Raw genomic sequence first — 18,786 nt, 5'->3', positions numbered from 1 at the left:
GAGAATGAATGAGCCATGGCAGGGTACCATACATGCTAAGAACACAGGGCAGTAACCAGGAATGAATCAGTGGGTGAGGGCAGGAGATGATACAGCTGAGTTCATCAAAATGGTTAGTGGGGATACAAAAGTGCTGTTGCAGTATTTTTTGCAAGTCCACCTCAAGAGGCCAAAATATTTTCGATGAAAATGCCGTTGGTTTTTACAAAATGATGACTGAAAAATTATTCTTAAAATATTTTGAGGACAAAGAGACCCATTTGCAAGCCCAAAACATTAAAGCTTTCTAGGACTTTCCTTCTACAGCTTTGCAACTGCCTTAGGACTTGCTTTCTGAATCATTTCCTGACCATCACTCGTTTCATGCTCCTTTAACAGACCAAAAATGTGGCATATTTGGGCATCATCTGAAGTATATATTGGATTAGGCATCTATAGGTACATTACCCATTTCCTAAATTGTACCTTTATGTTTGATTACAATTACTTTGTGGCTTATCTATTAATCTATCCTGCATCACAGCTAGGATTGCTAAATAGAGGGAAAAGGGATTCTAACATCCTTTATAAAATATGGCAATGCTTAACTAAGTATATTTTCAGTTCCAGGCACAAGTCTATTTAATTATACTATTCCTTTTGTAAGTTAGGTTGAACATAATGTTATTTTACTCAAACAATGTACTTAACTACTTTGAAAATCTATACCTCAATGAGTTTCTAGAAGAGCTCTCTAAAACTAACCAGTTCACTAATAATGTGGTACAAAAATAACTTCCTTATCTTAAAAAGAGGAAGTATTTTTGTCACCTCTAGTAACTTGGGTGGTGCTTTTGGGAATTCTTACGAAGTAAGAATTTCTTTCCCTACGTGCAAACCTCTATCTGCAGGTTACTGCCCTTGTCCTTGGGGCTTCTGGCTGGCTTATTACAGATTCGACGTGTTGTCTTTTGCCCTTTTGGTTCCTGTCACTGTCTTCTCTTTTCCATTCTTTTTCATGGTATCTACTTGGTTCTGGAATATCTTTTTGGTTGGTTTTTCCCCTTTGTACAAAATGTTGTCTCGTTTTTTCAGCATTTCAAAAGCCCTCCCCGGTGACTTGAATTTAAAGAAAGCTGCAGAGTGGTAGCTCAGTGGAAAGCTTAGAATGACAGTGAAATCCCTAAACGGGACTATTCTTTCTGAATAGGGAAACCTACAAATAAAAGCTGTCTGCAGCTGGGACTGTGTGCCAAGACAACTATCACTGAAATGCAGAGGAAATCAAAAACATAAATAAAAAACAACCTTGGTAGAAAGGACTCAAGTGTTAAATTGGTGCCAAGGTAGAAACCTGGAAAAGGCCAGCTTCATGGTAGTTGGTTTATCATCCACAGGTAGTTTGATGTGGTGGAAGTTTGCTTTGTCCCAGAAATGTCATCCCCATGAATGCAAGGATGCTCAGCAAGAAGCTCTAGGCCAGCTTAACTTCCTGAAAAGAACTGAAGGTCCCTAGGCATCTCTCTTTGATTTTCTTCTTTGTATACAAGGATGCTTGATTTTTTATTGGCAGAGTTTTTTCACCAGCAAGTCTTTGGAGTAGTCAGTTTCAATTCCGAATTTCTCCCCCTCCTCTTCTCATTCTTTCATGGACCACAACTTCACAGAATCCCCACTTTTTGCTCCTTTAATCCCACTCTACCTGCTATTTCAGCAAATTTTGACCTCCAATTGAATTCTGCCTGACATACTTGCATAGTTTCTCTCTTTTTCTCTTTAGTTTACGCCATACCATGGGTTATTACTTGTTTGCAAGACTGGGCAAATCCCAAATCTAAATTTAGTAGCTACACCCAGGCTGCCAAAAACATTTGAATAAAAACTTTAAAAAACACTCTACAAATGCATGGCTAATGCTGTTAAAAATTCATGTTCACCTCCTCAGCAGGACCATCCATGCTGCTGGGCAATTCTTCTATGTGTTCCTCTTTTAGCTCCCTCAACTATGAGGCACGGATGTTATTTCAACTTTTTGCAAAGCTTTGCAATCCTCTTTATCCATCTATGCCCTATTTTTTTCTTAGAATATGCCTTTGTATAAAGAAAAGTGAGGTTCTCTGTAGCACACTAGACTACAAATTATTTCTATCTACATGGTACATCACCTCCTTTCTGCCAGCCTCAGTGAAAAAGCACTCTTTCTAGTGCATTTTATTCGGTCACCCAGTTTCTGGCTTTCCTTCAGATCACACTACCATGCTTATTTCTCTTAATTTAGCAGGAAAAACAGTCTCTCAAACATAGATTCCTTTTTAACTACTTTCTCTGTTTTCTCCTTTATTTTGCTGTTAAAAAAAAATAGGCTTTACTTGCCATCTTCATTTCCCCACTCACTTCTTTAAATTCATATTAAATGTAATCTTTAATCATCATTAAAGGAATGAATGCACCTATTTTAAAATATCTACATTGGAAAATACCAATTTCCAGACATATCTCTGCACACTCTCCCATTTTGCTACTCTTTGCCCCCTCTTTTTAACTCTTAGGCCAACAGAACACTGTCATTTTAATGTTTCTCTCCACTACTGGATGCATTTTTTATTGCCTCTTTTGCATAAGGTTGATTCTCCAGTTTCTGATAGAGGGAATGGGCACTCTGAGTTCTCATATATCTGAAAATGTTGCTGTTTTACCCTCAGGCTTGATTGAAAGGTGATCAGGGTATGCTTCAGTGATGAACAGCAGTTGCCCCTAGAATTCTGAAGGCATTACTCCACAATCTCTAGCATCTAATGTTACTACTGAGAATTTCAATGGTATTTCAATGGTATTCATTTACATGGTCAATTTTGAAGTTGATTTTTGTATAAAAATTTTCCAACGTACTCAAAAGTTGCACAAACAGCAGAAAGAATTTTTTTCCTGAACTATCTGAGAATAAATTATCAACCTAAAACCTCAATACCTGACTACTTTAGTGTGTATTTCCTATGAATAAAGACATTTAACATTCTTTTACAGTAATAAAATGCAGCCATCAAAACCAGAAGATCAACACTGATGCAATACTATCACTTAACTCTTTTAACTCTTTAGGCCACCTCTTTGAATCCTATTCAAGTTTGACCAGTTGTTCCAACAAGACTTATATTTAAAAGCTCCAGTTCAGAATCACCCTTTGCAAGTCTCTTTAGTTTTCTTCATCTGGAACAACTTCTTCGACTTTTCCTTGACTTTCATAACCTTGACACTATTGTAGAAGACAGGTCAGTCATTTCGTGGGGTTTCGCTCACCTTGGATTGTCTGATGTTTCCCCATGATTAGATTCAAGATACATATTTTTGGCAGGAATACCACAGAAATGGTGCTGCAGCCTTCTTAGTATATCATAATAGTTTTAAAATGCATGGTACATGTATTCCAATTCTTTTATTTTTAAGTATTTCTGGATCATTACATTAAGAGTGTATCTCATGTAGACAACACATAGTTGCTGTTGAACTATGAAGATAAATCTGTGATCATCCTTACATACCTGTGTTTCCTCTGGCTAGTAGGGCTTAACACATTTGTTAAGCAAATAATAGTCCTTTGTTATCTATAGGCCAATCTTTAAAAATAATTGTTTTACATATTTGGTCCAGTTTTCTAATAATTTACAGAAAGGGGGCAATTCTATGTTAGTTACTTCCTCATGAAAGAATGAATTTGCCATTCCATTTCTCAAATTCTTATATGTTGTACTTTCTTTATCATTCACTTCAAAATGTTTTTAAATATTTCTTCTGATTTCACCTTTGACCCATATATTAATATTATTTAGAGTTGGTTATTTAATTTTCAAATATTCCAGACTTTCCTAGACAATGTATTTTTTTCTAATTTACACCCATTGTGGCTAGAGATTATAGTCAGCAATACTGCAAGATTTTAAAATTTATTTAGACATGTTTAGCACATCAACTACATTGGTGAATGTTCTATGTTCACTTAAAAAGAATGTATATTCTGCAGTTGTTGGATGTATTCTGTTGATGTTAGTTAGACGAAAGTATCTGATAGTTTTGTTTTGATATTCCATACAGTTACTGTTTTCTTTGCCTGGTTGTTCCACATTCATGAGAGAAAAGTGATATAATTATTGGAATTGCCTATTTCTATTTTTGGTTCTGTCAAATTTTGTGGGTTTTTTTTTTTTTCATTGAATTTGAAGCTCTGTTATTAGTACATACACATATATAATTGGTTTTAATTTTTTAAAAAATTTTGTGGGTACATAGTAGGTGTATATATTTATGGAGTACATGAGACGTTTTGATACAGGCATGCAATGTGAAATAAGCGCATCATGGAGAATGGGTAATCCATCCCCTCAGGCATTGATCCTTTGAGTTACAAATAATCCAATTATACTGTTTTTATTTTAAAATGCACAACTAAGTTAGTACGGACTATAATCACCCTGTTGTGCTATCAAATAGCAGGTCTTATTCATTCTACCAGCAATTTTTATACCCATTATTCATCTGCACCTCCCTTCCCAGTCTCGTGCCACTCATTCCAGCCTCTGGTAACCATTCTTCTACTCTCTATGTTAATAAGTTCAATTGTTTTGATTTTCATATCCCATAAATTAGTGAAAACATGTGATGTCTGTCTTTCTGTGCCTGGTTTATTTCACTTAACCTAATTATCTCTAGTTCTATCCATGTTGTTGCAAATGACTGAATCTCATTCTTTTTATGGCTGAATAGTAGTACTTTGATGTCTATATGTACCACATTTTCTTTATCCATTCATTGTTGATTGACACTTAGGTTGCTTCCAAATCTTACCTATTGTAAACAGTGCTGCAATAAACATAGGAGTGTAAATATCTTTGGTATACTGACATCCTTTATTTTGGCTATGTACTCAGCAGTGGGATTGCCAGATGATATGGTAGCTCAATATATATACATTTTTTTGAGGAACCTCCAAACTGTTCTCTATAGTGGTTGGACTAATTTACATTCCCACCAACGGTGTACAAGGGTTCCCTTTTCTCTACATCGTTGCCAGCATTCATTATTGCCTGTCTTTTGGATAAAAACCATTTTAACTGGGGTGAGATGATGTCTCACTGCAGTTTTGATTTGCATTTCTCTGATGATCAATGATGTTGAGCATTTTTTTATATGCCTGTTTGCCATTGGTATGTCTTCTTTTGAGAAACATCTAAGCAAATCTTTTGCCCATTTTTTTTTTTTTTTTATCGGATTATTAGATTTTTTTCCTGTAGAGTTGCTTGAGCTCCTTATATATTCTGGTTGTTAATCCTTTGTCAGATGGGAAGTGTGCAAATAGTTTCTCTCATTCCATGGGTTATTTCTTCACTTTCTTGATTGTATGCTTAGCTGTGTGAAAGTTTTCTAACTTAATGTCATTCCATTTGTCTCATTTTGCTTTGGTTACCTATGCTTCTGGGGTATCGGTCAAGACATTTTTGCCCAAACCAATGTCCTGGAGATTTTCCCCAAAGTTTTCCTGTAGTACTTACAGAGTTTGAGGTCTTAAATTTAAGTGTTTAATCCATTTTGACTTGATTTTTATATATGGTGAGAAATAGAGGTCTAGTTTCAATTTTCTGCCTGTAAAGATCCAGCTTTCCCAGCACCATTTATTGAAGACACTGTCCTTTCCTCAGGGTAAGTTATTGACATTTTGTCAAAAATGAGTTCACTGTAGGTGTGTGGGTTTGTTTCTGGGTTCTCTATTCTGTTCCATTGGTTTATGCATCTGTTCTTATGCCAGCACCATGCTGTTTTGATTACTATAGCTCTATAGTATAATTTGAAGTCAGGTAATGTGATTCCTCCAGTTTTATTCTTTTTGCTTAGGATAGAATTGGCCATTCTGCATGTTCTGTGGTTCCATATAAATTTTAGGATTTTTTTTTCTATTTCTGTAAAGAATATTATTGGTATTTTGATAGGGATTGCATTTAATCTGTAGATTGATTTGAATAGTGTGGCCATTTTAACAATATTAATTCTTCTAATCCACGAATATGAAATATTTTTCCATTTTTTGTGTCCTCTTCAATTTCTTTTATCAGTGTTTTATAGTTTACAGAGCTATTTCACTTCTTCAGTTAACTCCTAGGTATTTAATTATATGTGTAGCTATTGCAAATGGGGTTGCATTTTTATTTCTTTTTCACATTGTTCACTATTGGTATATGGAAATGCTATTCATTTTTGTATGTTGATTTTGTATCCTGCAATATCACTGAATTAGCTTATCAGTTTTAATAGTTTTCTTGTGGAGTCTGTAGATTTTTCCAAATATAAGATTATATAATGCCAAACAAGAATAATTTGACTTCTTCTTTTCCCACTTGGATGCCCTTTATGTCTTTCTCTTGTCTGATTGCTCTAGCTAGGACTTCCAATACTATGTTGAGGAACAGTGGTGACAGCGGGCATCCTTGTCGTGTTCAGATCTTAGGGGAAAGATTTTCAGTTTTTCCCCATTCAGTATGATACTAGCTGTGGGTCTGATGTATATGGCTTTATTATGTTGACGTATGTTCCTTCCATCCCCAGGTTTTTTTAAGAGTTTTTATCATGTGGTGATGTTTAATTTTATTAAATGTTTTTTCAGCATCAATTGAAATGATCATATGGTTTTCCTCCTTCATTTTGTTGATATGATGTATCACATTGATTGGTTTGCATATGTTGAACCATTCTTGTATCTCAGGGATAAATCTCACTTGGACATGGTGAATGATCTTTCTTATGTATTGTTGAATTCTGTTTGCTAGTATTTTGTTGAAGATTTTTGTATCAATATTCATCAGACATATGGACCTGTAGTTTTCTTTTTTTTAATGTGTTTTTGTCTGATTTTGGTCTCAGGGTAACCACTGACCTTGTAGAATGAGTTTGGAAGTGGTCCCTCCTCCTATATTTTTCAGAATATTAATAAGAGTATGAGTAGAATTGGTATTAGTTCTTTAAATGTTTGATAGAATTCAGATATGAAGCCATCAGGTCTGAGGCTTCTCTTTACTGTGAGAATTTTTATTACAGCTTTAATTTCATTATTTGTTATTGGTCTGTTCAGGTTTTGGATTTCTTCATGGTTCAATCTTGCTAGGTTGAATGTGTCCAGGAATTTGTCCGTTTCTTCTAAATTTTTAAATTTATGGGCATATAGTTGCTCATTGTAACCACTAATGGTCCTTTGAATTTCTGGAGTATCAGTTGTAATGTCTTCTTTTCCAATTCTGATTTTATTTATTTGGATCCTCTGTCCTTTTTTTCTTAGTCTGACTAAAGGCTTGCCAATTTTAACTTTTTAAAAAGCCAACTTCTTGTTTCATTGATGTTTTGTATTTTTTTCACTTCAATTTCCTTTATTTCTGCTCTGATATTTATTATTTCTTTTTTTCTACTCATTTTGGGTTTGGTTTGTTGTTGCTTCTGTAGTTCTTTAGGATACCTTATTAGATTGTTTTCTGAAGCTTTTCCTCTTTTTTTGATGTAGGCACTTATAGCAATAAACTTGCCTCTTAGTATTGCTTTTGCTGTGTCTCATAGGTTATGGTATGTTGTGTTCCTATTATAATTCATTTCAAGACATTTTTAAATTTCCTTCTTAATTTCTTTATTGACCCACTGGTCATTCAGCAGCATATTGCTTAATTTCCTTGTATTAGTATAGTTTCCAAAATTCTTCTTGTTATTAATTTCTAGTTTTGTTCCATTATGGTCACAGAAGATGCTTGATATTATTTCAATTTTTTAAATATTTTAAGATTTATTTTGTGATGTAACATATGGTCTATCCTTGAGAATAATCCATGTGCTGAGGAAAAGAATGTGTATTCTGCAGCCATTGGATTACATGTTCTATAAATATCCACTAGATACATTTGGTCTATAGTTCAGATTAAGTCTGATGTTTCTTTGTTGATTTTCTGTCTGGAAGATATGTCCAATCTGAAAGTGGGGTGTTGAAGTCTCCTGCTATTATTATATTGGATTCTATATCTCTCTTTAGCTCCAGCACTTACCTTATATATCTGGGTACTCCAGTGTTCATTGCATATATATTTAAAATTATTACATTTTTTGCTGAATTGACCCCTTTATCATTATATAGTGATCTTCTTTGTCTCTTCTCAAAGTTTGGGTCTTGAAATCTATTTTGTTTGATATATGTATAATGACTCCTACTTTTTTATGGTTTCCATCAACATGGAATATCTTTTTCCATCCCTTTATTTTGAGTCTATTTTTTGTAGGTGATGTGTGTTTCTTGTAGGCAAAAGACCAATGGGTCTTGTTCCTTCCATTCAGCCAGTCTATGTCTTTTGATTGGAGAATTAAGTCCATTTACATTCAATGTTATTATTGACAAGTAAGGACTTACTCCTGCCATTTTGTTAATTGTTTTCTGGTTGTTTTGTGATCTTCTCTTCCTTCTTTCATTCCTTCCCATCTTCCTTTAGTGAAGGTGATTTTCTTTGGTGTTATGATTTAGTTTCTTGCTTTTTATTTTTTGTGTCTCCATTGTATGTTTTTTGGCTTGAGGTAACCATGAAGCTTGCAAATGCTATCTTATAACCCATTATTTTAAGCTGATAACAACTTAACACCATTTGCATAAACAAAGACACAAGCAAAAAGAAAATAAATAAAAAATCTATGCCTTAACTTCATTGCCCACCCCATTTTTAAACCTTTTGTTGTTTCTATTTATATATTATTGTACTGACTATGTCTTGGGAAGTTGCCATAGTTATTATTTTTGATTGGTTCTTCATTGAGTCTTTTTACTTAGGATAAGAGTAGCTTACACACCACAGCTACAGTGTTATAAAATTCTGTTTTTCGATATATTTATTAATACCAGTGAGTTTTATACCTTCAGGTGATTACTTATTGGTCACTGATGTCTTTTTCTTTCGATTGAAGTACTCCTTTTAGCCCTTCTTGTAGGACAAGTCTGGTATTGATGAAATCCCTCGGGTTTTGTTTGTCTGAGAAAGTATTTATTTCTCCTTTGTGTTTGAAGGACATCTTCACCAGATATAGTATTCTAGGGTACAAGTTGTTTTCCTTCAGCACTTTAAATATGGCACACCACTCTCTCCTGGACTGCAAAATTTCCACTGAAAAGTCTGCTGCCAGACCTATTGGAGCTCCATCATATGTTATTTGTTTCTTTTTTTCTTGCTGCTTTTAGGATTCTTTCTTTCCCCTTGACCATTGAGAGTTTCATTATTAAATGCCTTGAGGTAGTCTTTGGATTAAATCTGCTTGGTGTTCTATAACCTTCATGTACTTGAATATTTATATATTTTTCTAGGTTTGGGAACTCTCTGTAATTATTCCTTTGAATAAAACTTCTACCCCTACCTCTTTCTCTACCCCCTCTTTAAGGCCAATAACTCTTAGATTTACCCTTTTGAAGCTATTTTCTAAATTCTGTAAGCACGCTTCATTGTTTTTTATTCTGTTTTTCTTTTATCTCCTCTGACTGTTTATTTTTTAATAGCCTGTCTTCAAGCTCACTAATTCTTTCTTCTGCTTGATGACATCTGCTATTAAGAGACTTTGATGTATTCTTCAGTATGCCAACTGCATTTTTCAGCTTCAGAATTTCCGCTTGATTATTTTAAATTATTTCATTCTCTTTGTTAAATTTATCTGATAGAATTTATCTGAATTCCTTCTCTGTCTTTTTGTGAATCTCTTTTTAATTTCCTCAGTCCAGCTATTTTGAATGCTCTGTCTGAAAGGTCACATATCTCTGTTTCTCCAGGATTGGTCCCTGCTGCTTTATTTAGTTCATTTGGTGAGGTCATATTTTCCTGGATAGTGTTGATGCTGTCATATGTTCTCTGGTGTCTGGGCATTGAAGAACTCAGTATTTATTGTAGTCTTCACTGTCTGGGCATATTTGTACCTGTCCTTCTTGGGAAGGCTTTCCAGATATTTCAAAGGGCTTAGGTTTTATGATCTAAGCTGTATCTGATTTAGGAGTTGCCTCAAGCCCAGTAACACTGTGGTTCTTGCAGACTCATAGAAGTACTGCCTTGATGGTCTTGGACAAGATCCAGGAGCATTCTCTGGATAACCAGGCAGAGGCTCTTGTTCTCTTTCCTTAATTTCTACCAAACGAACATAGTCTCTATGTCCAAGCCACCTAAAGTTGGAGTAGCACAAGCACCTCTGCGGCCACCACTACTGTGACTGCACTGGGTGAGACCTGAAGTTAGCACAGCACTGGGCCTCGCCCAAGGCCTACTGTAACTACTCCCTGGCTACTGCCTATGTTCACTCGATGCCCTGGGGCTACACAGTCAGCCAGTGGCAAAGCCAACCAGGCCCGTGTCCTTTTCTTCAGGGTGGCAAGGTCCCCTAGGACCCATGTGGGTCCAGAGTTGCAGTCCGGTAGTTCAGGGACTAGAGTCAAAAATCGTAGAAGTCTGCCTGGTGTTCTATTGTACTGTGGCCGAGCTGGCACTCAAACCACAAGATGCAGTCCTTCCCGTAATTTCTCCCCTTTCCAAAGGCAGAGGAGCTTCACCCCATAGCCACCACCACCCCAGGCTACAAGCAGTACTGACAGACTATCTCCAACGTTCCCTTACAGCCCAAGGGCACTAAGTCAGCCTGTGGTGAATGCTACCTTGCCTGGGACTTACCCTTCAGGGTAGTGAGCTCCTCTGTGGCCCAGGGAAGGTCCAGAAATGCCATCCAAGAGTCAAGTGCTAGAATCAGGGACCCCAAGAGACCACTTGGTGCTCTACCCCCCTGTGGCGGTGCTTGTACCTAAGGTGCAAGACTTTACTTTTCCCTCTGCTTTTGTCAAGCAGGAGTTTTGACCCATAGCCATCCAAGCTAGTAAGATGATGAGTTTCACCTGAAGTCAGAAAGTCTCAGAGACTCACCCAAGGCCCAAGACATAGTACCTGTGTATCACTAATGGTCATTCAGGGCTCAAAGGCTCTTCAGTTAGCAAATAATGAATACTGCCAGGACTGGATCCTCTCCTTTAAGGCAGTGGGTTCCCTTTGGGCCCAAGGTATGTCTAGAAATGTCTGGGACCTAGGGCCTAGAACAAGGGACTCTTGACTCTGGCCTTGACTCTATCCTGCTGTGGCTGAACTGATATCCGCATTGCAAGACAAAATCCTCCCCGCTCTGTCCTCTCCTCTCCTTCAAGTGGAAGAAAGGGGTCTCTTTTGGAGAGACTTGTGCAGCCTAGGGTTAAGGGAGAGCTGGTGGTGTCTGGCTCAGGGAGTGCTAGCATTACTCTACCCTGTACAGCCCTGCCCCAGCTGGTGTCTCAGTATGTACTGCACCCACCCAGTCCACTGTTCTGGGCCTAGTTCAGCACTAGGACTTGCCTAAAAGTTGCCTAGACTGCCTTTCAAGTTTATTTGGAGACATAGAGCATTGTAGCCCTTGATGTCAAGGTTTGCAGGAACTCAGGTTTCAACCGTTGGGATCAGCAATTCCCCTCTGGCTGGGGCTGGTTTAAATGCTCCCTATGTGGATGGACATCAGCTAAGTTTGATGTGATATTCCTTTCTGCTCTAACAGAACAGCACTGAGTTCAATGCCTCACAATTGCTGTATTCTCCTCCCTGAGCACTGAGAGATGCTCCCCACACCACACTGCCAGTTTCTGTGGGTAGGGAGGAAGGCATTGGGATGCGGGACTGTGTTTTCTATTTCTTCAGCGTCTCTTTCAGCAATAAAGTTAAAACCAGATACTGAGTTGCTCACCTGATTTTTCATTCTTCTGAAGATTTTTTTTTCTGTGTAGATAGGTGTTAATTTGGTGTCGTTGCAGGGTAGTGGGACAATCGTTAGAGCCTTCTATTCTGCCATCTTGCTCTACCTTCCCACATATATAATTGTTATACTTCCTTAATAAATCAGCAGTTTATTATTATGGAATATTCTTCTTTATATCTGATAATACTCTTTGCGTTGAAGTCTATTTTTTTCTGGTATTAAAATAGGCACCTCATATTGCCTAAGTTTATTGAATGCATGCTATAATTTTTTCCATTATTTTCTTTCAATCAATCTGTATTTTCTTAACAAAAAGTTTTTCTCTTATAGACAGGGTATAATGGGGCCATACATTTTTATCCAGACTAAAAATCTATATATTTTAATATGGCTTAAGCCCAACTTAATTAATAACTATATTTGTTATAAATAGATTTCTTCTCCCCATTAAAAGATGGAAATCCTTAGCCCAGATTTTAAAAATCAAGACCCAACTATAACTTGCTATTTCTTTTCTGTTTGTCTCACCTGTATTTTTGTTCCTGTCTTCCTTATTTTCTGTCTTCTTTTAGGTTAACTGATGTTGTTATAAAATATTCCTTTGAATTCCTCTGTTGGCATTTTAAATATACATTTTTTACATTATTTTTAGTGTATGCCGTAGGGTTTACAATATTTATTATTAAGTACCACAAATCTACTTACGGTTAATTTTATAATGTTTCTAATAAAGTGCAAGAATTTTGAAAAATAAGACTTCTGTTTATTTACCCCTGTCCTTTTTGCTATTGTTGTCATATATATCATTTCTACAAATATTTCCTCAATCATAGAGTTTTGGTCACTGTCATATAGCTTTCAAAAAAAATTAATTAAGGGCCAGGCATGGTGGATCACACCTGTAATCCCAGCACTTTGGGAGGCCGAGGCGAGTGTATCATCTGAGGTCAGGAGTTCAAGACCAGCCTGGGCAACATGGCGAAGCCCTGTCTCTACTAAAAATACAAAAAATTAGCTAGGCATGGTGGCGGTTGCCTGTAATCCCAGCTGCTTGGGAGGCCGAGGCAGGAGAATCGCTTGAACCCGGGAAGCGGAGGTTGCAGTGAGTTGAGATCGCACTACGGCACTCCAGCCTGGGCAACAAGAGTGAAACTCTGTCTCAAGAAATAATAATACTAATAATTAATTAATTGAATACAATTTTTTATTTAACCACATATTTACCAAGCATTGGTGAAAAGGACTGGAAATATGGGGACTGAAGCACAGATCCTGAACTCTGTAATCTACCCTTTTTCTTTTCTTTTTTTGATTTCTAAGGCTAGTCAAGTGGAGCAACGGGGGTAGAGAAAGAACAAAGAAATCTGTAACTGGTTGTGATCAGTTAGTTGTAAACATTACTGTACTTGGGTGAGCCTCATCTACCCTTCTTGTCATCCCATGCAGAAACACAGTTTCTCTCTCTGTGTTGCATGCTTCCATTTTTATTCCGTCTTAGTGAAGACTTTGTCAATGAGAAGCAAAAGCTAGATTCTGAAATGTTTTATTTCTATTGCTTTAAATATTCAGTGCATTCTGTCTACATGAAAAAATATATATCATATTATTGTTCTTGCTTAATTTTGCTGATTCTTCCCCTGACCATATTTTGGGGTCTGAAATCCAAACCCTCTGTCTTGTTATTATCCATTAACTGGTCCCTGCCTCACTGATATGCCTTTCTGCTTTAGCCAGACTGTACTACTTGTCATTTTCCCCGAATTCATCCTTCAGTTTCCGGCCCTCTGGTTCTCCCTCTGTAGGGAAAGCACCTTAATCGGTTAGACTATCTGGCAAAAAGCACCTGTGAACCCTCAGTTCAAGCATCATCTGCACCTATAAGCCTTCTGGTTCACCACCTGCCTCCCAGATAGGAAAATTCCTACCTTCCACTGGGCCTCTAGCATGTCCTGCATATTTTCTTGTCTTTGTTCTCTTAACATTTAAATGCACTTATTTGTTTACCTGACCTTTATGAGCATTTTTAGATCATAGAACATACTCTTTCCTCTTTTTATTCCATGTTTCTAGCACAGTGCTGGCACTGGAAGATACTGAATGAACAAATGACTGATTGGCTGCACATATGAAGGAAGGAAGGAAGGAAGGAAGGAAGGAAGGAAGGAAGGAAGGAAAGAAGGAAGGAAGGAAGGAATAAATATAAAAGCTTGTATATATTAAATTGTAGTGGATAATTTTAAGGTGATAAATATTTTAATAAGGAAGCAACATCTTAAACGGGATGAGTTAAATTGAGATAAAAATGTAGGGATTATCATGAAAATGGAGTAAGAATTGACCAAAGATCCTGAGATTTCTAAATATAAACTGAACCCTATGTACATATTTTTCTTATTTTTCTTAGGAAATATAGATTAGCATGTAATCTATAGATGTTCAGCACAGAATTTCCACGGACAGTTGACCAAGCAGAAGAGGCCAGAATGAGAGAGTTCAAGGGAAGGAATATCTTCTCTAGACACATAAAATGCAAATGTGCTTAATCATTTCAGAAACTGGTAGAGAAAGATTTAAATTCCTAAAAAATATAAGTCCAAGACAGAGGGAAAACAAAATAGTCTTTTAGAAATCAGTGTTTTAATGATGAATAATTTTGACCAATTAAAGTTTAGACTAATTGCTATGGTGATTTTGGAAAAGAATGAAGCTAATGAGTTTCTGAATGTCAACTGCAATTTTTGAGTACTTTTAATGTGCAATCTTTTTATCTAATGGACAAAGCACTGAAGACTCCCTCTAAATGTATTCAAACTGCATATTGGTTTTTACAGCTGTATTTTAGTATAGGAATTATATTTTACTATAATATCCACTCCGTTTTTTGGAAGTAAAGTCTTAGAAGGTCTCCTTTAGGAGTGTCAAATCATACGATCTCTCAGATTCCAAAAATAACTGTGCTCCACATTGCACAGGATAAGCATCTTGTCTGATATACTAATCCTACAATCTCGAGGAAAATAGTTGACCGATTGCTTGACCTAGCAAGTCATTCAGATAACTCTGCTAGGAGCATTGGCCCTGACATTTTTTTTTAACATAAATTTTTGATTCATATCAATTTTCACTGAAAGAAACTTTGAGGAGAATGCCTAAAGATTCTGAATTCACTATAGTTTCAATGTCTGTCTCAGGTAGATAGAAGGCAATCCTTTTATTTCTTCGTTTTTGCAGAGGCAAGTAGGCAAAATAATAATAGTGATATTTTGTCTTTTCCTTCTTGCTTTTCTAGATATTAATTACTATAAATGTAAAAGTATAGCACAACTACCTATATGTAAATCTACTTCTGTCTAGACATTTACCTGAAGATCAATAGTTAGAAATCCATACAAATGATGTGCATACATAAATAATTAGTGTTCATCCTCACACTTTAGGATTTTTGCAGTTCATTTGTTAGTATTGATGTCTACAGAGAAAGGAGTGAAATGACACTACAAAGTCTAATGCACCAATCACATGAGCCCAATCATACATGGGAGAGAAGTAACAAGCTGATTCTCCTCGTTTTCCTGCCTGCATTTTCCCTTCTTGATTTTTTTAGTACCAAGGTAATATTTGATATTGGAGGGAAACGCACCAAAATATAAACATGAAGAGGAAAAAAAAAAAAAAAAAGGGCATCAAAACAAGGGTGACTCTCTGTGTCTGCATTTCAGATTCACCCTGCCAATTATTTCAGGCCCAGGAAACTCAGAGACACAAAGTTCGCCTACTTCTACATTATTTTCCCTTTAGTTGTCAGGATGTCAGACAACATGAAAATAAACACTATATATATATATATATATATATATATATATATATATATGCAATATTTTATTTAGTTAATGTTTTATTTGTTCAACATTTGCTAAATCAAACTGCTGTAGAAAAATACTTGCCTTGTGATTTCGCTTTCTTTCTCTACCCTGCAGCTGAAAAACTAATGAGAAATACTACTAGTTCTGAGGCTTTTAGTTAACATACTTTGGTGAACTGGTTTAAGAGCTTTGACCTTTTCCTGCCTAGCCCAGGGGTACTGATCTATAAAATCAACTGTGCTTAATATATACACATACACAATACAATTAGTTTAGCTGAGTGCTAGAGCGCATTAAATTTAACAAATGATATGTAGATAATGGTCCATATTATCTACAAATCTATTAAGATCAATTATATCTAATTGTCTGTCTTTTACTATAAAGATTCATGTACTTTTTCCTCCATCAGTATTTGAGGGGAATACACAAATTTTAAGGAAGAAACACTAGCCCTCTCCAGTAATAGCTGGTCATCAGAGCAACAGTACGCTGAAGTGATAGCACTGAAATTTCTCAACATAGCAGCTCAGTATATAGAAAAATATTCAAAACATTTTTCTGTACACATTTAAAGAATTTTTAAATATTATACCACGAGTATCTGAATGATAATTTTATACTTTAGAAACCGAAGAACTTTAAAGATTTTACAGGCAAGCCTCTTCCTTTGACATAAGAGAAACAAGGCTCTGAGAGATGAAATGACCTGTCCAAGGTCAAACCTTGAGCTCCTGAAGGAGCCAGAAATAGAAAACAAAGACTTCTGGTATGAGATGGATTCATCAGGCTAACTCCTGTTGAGATGTCAGAATGTTTTCATTGTCTTTTAAAAATCTTACTTTATTCCCAGCAGTTTATGTTTATAAAAGCAGTCTTTAATGGATTATTTCCTCACCAACTCTCTGAAATACAAACTTTTCTTTTCAAACTGCAGGATTTTCTTTTCAATAAAAAAGGTACTTTCTGTTGAAGACTTACGGGTTTTGCACATTATGAAAGAGTAACTTCGCCCTTAGGCGTCCCGCGTCCACCGATTCCTCATCTCTGGTAGCCGCATGGTTGGTTGGAGTCAGAAAAATAGCTACAAACTTCCTAGTACATGAGAAGATCTGGCTCGACAAATTCAAATATGAAGATGCAGAAAGGAAATTCTACGAGCAGATGAATGGGCCTGTGGCCAGCACCTCCCGCCAGAGCTCGGCCCTGGGGCCTCCAGCGGCTCCAGCCGAGACCACAGCGAGCTCTTCCTTCAGATCGTCAGCCTGAAAGTGGAGAACCAGAGCCTGCGCGGCGTGGTGCAGGAGCTGCAGAGGGCCATCTCCAAGCTGGAGGCCCGGCTGAACGTGCTGGAGAAGACAGAAGAGCTCGCCCGGCCACGGTCCACAGCCCCGCAGACCCAGCACATGTCTCCCATGCACCAAGTGGAGCTCTCCCCGCCCCCCACTACACCCCAAGCCAGGCAGCAGAGGATAACGAGAATGATGACATTGATCTGTTGGCAGCGACAATAAGGAGGAAGACAAGGAGGCAAGGCGGCTGTGGGAGGAGCGGCTGCGGCAGTACACCAAGAAGGCAAAGAATCCCTCGCTGGTGGCCGAGTCCTCCATCCTGCTGGACATCAAGCGTTGGGACGATGAGACGGACGTGACCCAGGTGGAGGCATGTGTGCGCTCCATTCAAGCTGGATGGGCTGGTTAGCCGGGCCTCCAAGCTGGTGCCCGTGGGCTACGGTATCCGGAAGCTGCATATTCAGTGTGTGGTGGAGGACAAGGTGGGGATAGACTTGCTGGAGGAGGAGATCACCAAGTTTGAGGAGCATGTGCAGAGTGTCGACATCGCAGCTTTCAACAAGATCTGAACCCTGAATGTGTGTGTGAGGCCCTACCACAATTAAAAACAGACTGGCAAAAAAAAAAAAAAAAAGAAAAAAAAAAAAAAAAAAAAGAGAGAGAGAGAAAAGAAAAAAAAGAAAAAAAAAGAAAAGAAAAAAGAAAGAAAGAATAACTTCAAATTCGGAAATTTATTTTAGAAACTTAGAAATACTTGTTGACTTATATGTCACTTGAAACTTAATTTGCCATTCAAGATGTTCATTCATCAATGATTTAGGAGCACTTCATTAATTTCAGAAGTTTAGCCAGGTGCAATGTGTAATCGCAGCACTTTGGGAGGCTGAGGTGGGTGGATCACTTGAGCCCAGGAGTTAAGAGACCAGCTTGGGCAACTTGGACCCTCTCTCTACTAAAAATAGAAAAAATCTAGCCAGGTGTGGTGGCTGCACCTGTAGTCCCAATTACTTGGGAGGTTGAGGTGGGAGGATGACTTGAGCTGGGAGGTGAAGGTTGCAGTGAGTGAGCTGAGATCGTTCCACTGCACTCCGGCTTAGGTGACAGAGTGAGACCCTGCTTCAAAAAAAAAAAAAGAAAAAGAAAAAGAAAAAGAAAAACCAAAAAACCAAAGTTTACATTCACAAATGAAACATTGGTGTTTGTTTTTCCCCCTCTCCTTTTAAAGTCCAGTTGGTATTTGGTAACAAATAGAAGATTAAAAACTTAGTTAGGGGAACAGATCTTTTAAAAATAAGAAAGCAAATGACTATTCATATTCTTCAGGTGTTTTTTTAAAAGATTTAGAGAAGGAGTCCAAAATATGTATTCTGTCAACTGACTGGGGCTCACTGGCTTGATTTGCGCAGTAGTGTTTTTTTTTTTCTTTTTTTGAGAGGGAGTCTCGCTCTGTTGCCCAGGCTGGAGTTCAGTGGCGTGATGCGCCACCTCGCCCGGCTAGTTTTTTGTGTTTTTTAGTAGAGACAGGGTTTCACCGTGTTAGCCAGGATGGTCTCAAACTCCTGACCTCGTGATCTGCCCGTCTCGGCCTCCCAAAGTGCTGGGATTACAGGCGTGATCCACCGCACCCGGCCACATCTTAACAAATACTATTAGTTTAATTTTGGAAGAGTATTTTGTTGATTATGTAGGACATTTTGTCTAGTGATTTATCAGACACTAAGCAAATAATGCAAGTTAATTGAGAATATTGTCTGACACATTTTAGTGCTACAAAATTTATAATTTGATATTTTAAAATGCATTTATAGGTGCAAATGCCTTACAATGTACTGAGAGTCTGTAATGAA

The 18,786-nt window shown here is 37.2% G+C and overlaps 1 pseudogene; it reads left to right on the top strand.

Annotated features, from left to right (window-relative positions):
* LOC103241006 (elongation factor 1-delta-like) overlaps nucleotides 1–17,522 on the top strand; it is a 52,183-nt pseudogene extending 34,661 nt beyond the window's left edge.
* The last annotated feature ends 1,264 nt before the right edge of the window (nucleotides 17,523–18,786 follow it).

Source organism: Chlorocebus sabaeus, chromosome 13, assembly GCF_047675955.1.
Source record: "Chlorocebus sabaeus isolate Y175 chromosome 13, mChlSab1.0.hap1, whole genome shotgun sequence".
NCBI classification, from domain to species: Eukaryota; Metazoa; Chordata; class Mammalia; order Primates; family Cercopithecidae; genus Chlorocebus; species Chlorocebus sabaeus.
This window is presented reverse-complemented; position numbering and strand designations above follow the sequence as displayed.